The 7,475-nt window shown below is 42.9% G+C and overlaps 1 protein-coding gene across 4 annotated transcripts in view; it reads right to left on the minus strand.

Annotated features, from left to right (window-relative positions):
* The window catches only part of FAM168A (family with sequence similarity 168 member A), a 177,991-nt gene extending 170,933 nt beyond the window's left edge, over positions 1-7,058 (minus strand). For 3 of the 4 annotated variants that reach the window (XM_017532951.2, XM_017532949.2, XM_037740111.1), the window contains exon 1: positions 6,449-7,058. The gene's annotated coding sequence lies outside the window, so the exon portion shown is untranslated. Of the gene's footprint in view, positions 1-3,381; positions 3,517-6,448 lie in introns of all 4 variants that reach the window. The other variant, XM_017532950.2, reaches the window with a different exon arrangement.
* Between the last annotated feature and the right edge of the window lie 417 nt (positions 7,059-7,475).

The raw sequence follows: 7,475 nt of genomic DNA on the forward strand, positions 1-7,475 counted from the left end.
AAGAGTGAAACTCTGTCTCAAAAAAAAAAAAAAAAAAGCTAGAAACACAGGTGCATGCCATCACATCCAGCTAATTTTTTTATTTTGTGTAGAGACTGCATCTCACAATGTTGATCAGATTAGTCTTGAACTCCTGGGCTCAAGTGATCCTCCCACCTTAGCCTCCCAAAGTGCTGGGATTACAGGTGTGAGCCACTGCACACAGCTACCCTCTTAGATACTTAATTTCTTCATCCTTAAAATGAAAACAGTACCACATGACCAACCTAAGAACTACAGATCAAACAAAAGTCTCATTATATTTGCGTAAGTATGAATAGCATAATTTTTATTTACTGATAGAGACATTTGCTATCAATTCAAAAGAAAAGACAGAGAAAGACACAAAAGAAAAGACAGAGGAAGCAACTAAAAACTAAAATACTAAGAAAATTATAAAAACAGAGGCTAGAAAAGAAATATGAGCATTAGCAGAAATCATCAAGCTTGAGGAACATGATCAGAAGGCAAATCAAGATCATAGTCTCAAGTCACCCAAGTATTGAAGTTTACTGTGAAAAATACATAATTTCAGGATTCCTTCAAAATGTCTCTATCTAAGAAAAAGCACAACCTATATCATCATAAAATAGGCATATTCTGAAAGGACCCAGACATCTGCCTAACTGGCAGGAAAAGGTGGTGTATTGGAACTTTATAAACTAAGGTTTTCTAACTGTCTTCACACAGAGACTAATGGCTCATTTAATAAAATGTTAAACTTTTAGATAAGTGTAATTTGACAAAAAAATTTGACACAGTTGTTTTTCGATGCTAAAGACATGCATCACTGCCCAAGGAACTAAATTTAACAAAATAAAGCAAGAAATATGAACTTAATTTAGTCTCTTTGCTCTTCAATATTCTATAACTTTGAGTTGATTCTGTTAATATACCAGGGGTTAGCAAGCTATGGCCCGCCTATGGCCTATTTTTGTACAGCCTGTGAGTTTTTACATTCTTAAAACCACATAAAAAGGAGGAGAAAGAGAAGGGGTGGGAGAAGAAGGAATGGGGAGAAGAAGCAAGAGGAAGGGCTGGCAGAAGGAGAAAAATGGGGAGAAAGACAGAAAGACGAAAGGGAAGAGGAGTGAAAGGGAGGAAAAAGAACAACAGAGGCCACATGTGGCATAAAATATTTTCTACAAAAAGCATTTGCCAGCCAGGCATGATGGCACATGTCTGCATTTGGAAGCACTTTCGGAGGCCGAGGCAAGAGGATCACTTGACCAGGACAATATAGTGAGACCCTGTCTCTAAATATATATATATTTATATTATATATATTATATACATATGTATATTACTGGGGAATGGGACTAAAAACAATACTTTGGCTTCTTTTTACTTTTTGTAATTTCTAGTTTCTATCATGAGCAGACATTATTTAATGGTGGAAGAAATAAAATTTTTTTAAAGTTAAAAAATAAGAATAAAGCAAGTCAGAATATTTACCCTATAATTATATTTATAAATAGTTGCAAAGGTAAACAAACTACACTGTTTAGGGATATGCACATATTTGGTAAAACTATAAAGAAAAGCAAAGAAATTATTCACATAAAATTTAGGAAACTCTTTACCTCTGAGGGAGAGAGAAGGTGGGAGATTCAATCAAGTAGGACCTCACAAGAGACTTTAAAGGTACTAGAAATCTTTTGTTAAGCTGGGTAACAAGTAGAAAAGTCTTCAATTTGTTATTCTTTAAATTGTGGGTTTATGTTAAACATACTTTCATACATAGGACATATTTTGCAACTTAAAAAAAAGATATAAATGGGGTTTTATATTTTTATATATTTTTATATATAATGAGAATTTGGAGGCTGTAACCCAGACTTTTCCACTTACTTACTATGTAACCTTAAGTCATTTAACCTCTCAGAGCATAATTTTTCTTCTTATTTGATTAATGAGGAAGCTAACAGCTAACGTCTGTTTAGGACTTTGCCTGGCATTTAAAAAACTGTTTAAAGTTCCTAGACTGTAAACATCCAAATATGCAAGAGATCATAATACAAAGAATACCTTATTAATAAATACCACAATACTAAGAACTCTTTGGCAGGGCACACAAGGCTATTCAACATATCTTTCTAACAATAATGGCCACAACTAATATTTTTCTATCAATAATGCCTATCTTTCTAACAATAATGGCCACAACTAATATTTTTTTAATGTGTACTACATAACATATAGTGTTAAATGCTTCACATTGATTATCTTATTTAACCCTCAAAACAATCCTGTGATATTAATTCTATTATCCCCACTTTATAGATGAGCCCATTGTGCCCAAAGTCACACAGCAGTAGTAAGTAGTAGTAAGACAGACTTCAAAACCCATACTTAACCATAGCACTTAACCACAGCATTTTGCCTCACTTTTCTCACCATATTTAAATTATCTATCTTTCCCATGGCACTGAAAGCTCCTTGACAACTGCTTTCTGTTCATTTTCATTTCCCCTGGCACTTAGCAGACATTCTATTCACAATAGTGAATAGATATTTCATATATGTACAGTGTTTTCAGTACATGAACTGGTTTGCTCCCCTTGACAGCCTTCTGAAGTATGAAAGTTTGATTTTGAGAAAGGGTCTCACTCTGTAACCCAGACTGTAGTAAAGAGAAGCAAGATCATGGCTCACTGCAACCTTGACCTCCCTAGCTCAAGCAATCCTCCCACCTCCTTCCTGAGTATCTGGGACTACGGGTATATGCTATCACACCAGCTAATTTTTTTATTTTTTGTAGAGACAGGGTCTCCCTATGTTGCCCTGACTGTTCTCAAACTCCTAGGCTCAAGCAATCCTCCTGGCTCAGCCTCCCAAAGTCTGGGATTATGGGTGTGAGCCACTGTGCCTGGCTAGTTTTTTTGGTTTTTAAGGTCTGTGCGTGTGTGTATTTTTACCTTTTTAACCAAATTGAAGTGTACAATTCAGCGGTATTAAGCATGTTCACAACGTTGTGCAATCATTACCACTGGATATAAAAGGTTTGTTTTTTGGGTTTTTTTTTTTTTTTTTTGAAACAGTTTTGCTCTTGTTGCCCAGGCTAGAGTGCAATGGCACGATCTTGGCTCACTGCAACATCCACCTCCTGGGTTCTAGCGATTCTCCTGCCTCAGCTTCCCAAGTAGCTGGGATTACAGATGCCCACCACCATGACTGGCTAATTTTTGTATTTTTAGTAGAGACAGGGTTTTATCATGTTGGCCATGCTGGTCTCAAACTCCTGATCTCAAGCGATCCACTCACCTCAGCCTCCCAAAGTGCTGGGACTTAGAGGCATGGGCCACCTCACCTGGCCATATGAAAGGTTTTAAATGACTCAACTGTAATCACTCAGCTTTCAAGTAGTAGAACTGAGATTTGAATCCGGGACTCTTGACTCCTAAACTCATGGGCTATTCATTCCACCAAGGCTTCTGTCTACCAATACCTCCATCTGCTCTCTTCTCACCAGGGTATCTGAAGGATCAAATGAGGTAAAGATACAAAAACATTACTACTGCACAGGTGACCACGCTGTGGAAAAAAAAAAATCCATCAGCACATTTCTCCCAGGCAATTACTTTTCATTTTGAGCTTTCAAAAGCTAGAGCTTTAATATAAATATCTCACCCCTAGACCAAGCCTGCAGATCTGCAAAAACAACGTCTAGACCCCAGAGTAAAGTTAGAGAGAAATGCTTGCATTAGATTACAGTCTCATTGAATTACAGGTAACTGCTCAAACCTGATTTTTATTGTAATACAGAAAGCTTCTTTATTACAAAACACTTTCAATTCAAAGGATAAGTCCAACTTTCCACCATTCTGCCCATTTTGGAGCTTAAAAAAAAAGTATTCCAAATGGATATTTTTATGTGCTCAATTGTGAAAGCCAAGGAAAATGGTTTGTTTGTGAGCTAAACTCTGAAGCTTGAACAAAAACAAAAAGAATTATTTCGATCCCAATGGTGCCAATTTTATCTTCTTTACATCCCTCCTCAGTTTTTTTCAGTCTGAGCTCTAATCAACAGCCACTTTATGTTTAATATATCATCACAGTTAATGCAATTAGGTCCAGAAAACTGTTTCTCTAAAGATGTTCCCTCCATTTACACTCCTCTGTACCTTCCATTATCACTATTTTGCCATAAGAATGAGCATATTATTAAGGTTTAAATCGAATTTCTGATGAATAGATGGAGATACTGTTTCTCTAGTTAATACAATGCACCTACATCAACATCATTCCCTAAAAAAATAAAAATGACTCAGTATGCTTTATTTATTCACATCTGACAGAATTCTGATCACCTGAATTCCTTTGGAAGAAAATTCAATCTTTAGAAATACAATCCAATTATTTTAAATCTTATCAATGCCAAAAAACAATCATATGAAAAACTCCATCAGTACCAAACCATCTCACCAATGAATATTTATGACATTTCCATATTTCCTGTCTTCTCTCTGTTTACATAAAGCAGTGGCGCCAAGACTCATCTCAGGATTATTAGCCTGCAATACAATGATGGGCCTAATTGCCTTGCAAACCAGGACACTAACAAATGGCATCTTCAAGCAATCAATTCAACCCGCTAATTTTAAGAGGGGGTAAAAAAGGCCCAAGCTCTTTTGGCCTATGTGCATGTTGCCTACCTACAAAATAAATTCAGCCTCAGATTTTTCAGGCTCACTCATTAGTTCTCATGCAAGGAATGCACCCTTAACAATCTCAAGCTCACCAAATCTATTTAAATTTCAAATTCCAGGTATAGTTTTTAAAAACACCGGGAGGATAGGGGAAAGGAGAAGGCAAAGACATCAAACAGAAAGATACCTATTACATTCCAGTTTATCTTCTCCCCACCTTTAGTTTGGAAGTATGCTTTTTTCCCCCAACTTTCTTTTTATGATCTACAAATAACAGAAGACACCCTCCCCTCCTTAATTCTACCTTAACTAAAGTCCCTTTCAACTTTACCCTTTGGGCTGACTTGACTTCCAAATTATACTAATATAAATAAAACAAAAAGATCAAACGAACAGCTTAAAATGGCCCCTAAGAATGAGAAGGTCTCTTCTGTCTCTGCTGCAAAGTCCCCTCTAACAGCCTTACTGCCTCTCCCCCAACCACAGCCACCAAAGCTGTCCATTTTAAGTATTCCAACCCTTAACCCTCACGGGTCTCCTGGAGGTCATCCCAAACCCTCACATCCAAAATATCCAATCCACTTCCCCCTCCCCACCACAGCTCACTGTCCCTCTCCATCCTCTCTGCCCCATCCATACCAGGTCTCCCACTCCTTAAATTTGCCCTGTGCCACTTCACCATCAGTAACCATCTCTCCAGGCCTACCAGCTCATCTCTGAAAGTCCTTCTCCAAACTCCCTCTGCCACCTTGGCCAAGGGACATTTTCTTCAAGATACCATCCCCCAACTTTGCTCACCACCTGCCGCTATCCTTTCAATGAATACAGCCCAGGGATGTTTTATGTGCCCTCTGCCTTGACCCTGCAACCAAGGAGCCACCATGCCCTTTCCAGTGATTGAAAGATCCTAAATCCAACCCACTGTGCCCCTCATTCCATTTCCATCCCTGTTCTCCCATTTCAGACCTGACTTCCAATTTGACCCCTTCTTGCCAGCTCACCATCACACTCCCCTCATTGAATGTCCCACCTTCACTAACTCCTATTCCAACCTCGATCAGCCCACCCCAGGAAACCCCCAAATTGCACTTCTCTGCTCTATCCTAACCCATGCTATTCCGTAAGTCTCCACAAATTCCACCAGCCCCAGATAACAAACACCCACTTCAAGCTCAGGTCTCAACACCTGCCAAGCCCCTCATCCCCAGCTCCTGCTACCTCCATCATCCTGCTCCAGGTCCACCCCAATTCCACCCTCCTGAATTAACACTCCGCAGGGTCCTAACCAACCAGATACAGGTCCTATCCTGTATCTGCTACTCACTCTCCACTGAAATCATTCTCCTACCCCTCACCCCAGCTCAGATTCGAAGCTGTCAACTGCTCCAGGCCAACCCCAAATCACCGCCCTCATTCAGTCCCCTCCCCCATTAGAAGCCATCCTCTTCCACCTCGCCCCAAGACCATCCCGAATTCCAATCCGACGCCCCCACCCCACTCTCCGGTCCCAGGTTGGATTATTCTCCATCAAAAGTCCTCCTCCCTCGTCGCCCGCCCCCCAACCTGCTTGGGTCCCACCCTCACCCCACCCCCAGCCAGCGTCTGGGCAAGTCTCCCCCGCCAGCCCGCTGTTCCATCGCTACCTCAACCCCCTCCCCCCAACCTGCGCGGGGGCTTGGCAGCCCCCACTCTCATTCTCGCCAGCACAACCTGCCCAGGCTCAGGACGAGCGGACCGGGCGGCGGAGGGAGTCTCCTTACCGGCTAGCAGCTGCAGGCGAAAACAGCGGCGGTGGCGGCTGAGGCGGCGATGCCCTTGTCTTCTCCGAAGGCTGCGGCGGCGACGCTCTCGCTCCCTCGCCCGTGTCCAGTAGGGTGGAGGATGGCGCGCGGGGACCGGAGCCTCCTCCTCCTCAGTGACTCGGCTCTGAATCCTCTGCAGTAGCCGCCGAGGAGCCCGACGGGTTGGGGGGAGGGGACGCTCGGCTGCGGGCGAGGGAGGAGGAGGCGGAGGGAGGAGGCGGGGGACCCCTGAGAAGGGCGGGGAAGGAGGAGCCGGCGCGGCGCCGCGACACGTCCCACAGCCTCAGAGCGCCCGGACTACAACTCCCGGCATGCCCTGCTTTGGACTGAGCGCGGCCTGCACCTCCCGCCTCGAGCCCGGTACAGAGGGGCCGCGCCCTCTCCGGTCACGGACAATGGAATAAAGCCAACCATCCGCTGGCAGATGTTGTAGACTCAAAGACCACCTGTGAGGAAAGTCAGGTCGCCTGAGCCCCCATCCCCGAGGGGCAGTGTGCGCAGTGTCTCCATCTTCTTTGCATAGACACACACACTCCCTCTCCTCCGTCTCTCGCTCTCAGTCTCTCTTCCTCTCTCTCGACTACACCTCCCAGCATGCCTCTCAGCGTCCCACCCTCCTTCCGACCCTTCTCAGACCCGGTGCTACACTTCCCAGCGAGTGTGTTGCCTGCGAAATGCTGGGAGATGAAGTTCTTGGTTCTTCCTCCATATTAAGAAAAAGAAGTGAAAGAGAGGAAAAAGGGAAGGAATATGCCAGCCCACCGAGGATGGGCCTTGATGAGCTAGATCACCTATGATTATATTCATCCCTCGCCATCTCCGTTGCAGCTGTCTCTCACCAGAACTAATGCCGGAGCTTCCTCGCGGGTCTCCCTGCAAATTTGAGGACAATTCGGCAACTTGAATCCAAACGTACAAAGGGCATACTTCTTGACCCAGCTTCATTACTTTTAAGAATTTACCTTAAAAAAGATAATCGAACAAT

Source organism: Cebus imitator, unplaced genomic scaffold, assembly GCF_001604975.1.
Source record: "Cebus imitator isolate Cc_AM_T3 unplaced genomic scaffold, Cebus_imitator-1.0 Scaffold79, whole genome shotgun sequence".
Classification (NCBI taxonomy): domain Eukaryota; kingdom Metazoa; phylum Chordata; class Mammalia; order Primates; family Cebidae; genus Cebus; species Cebus imitator.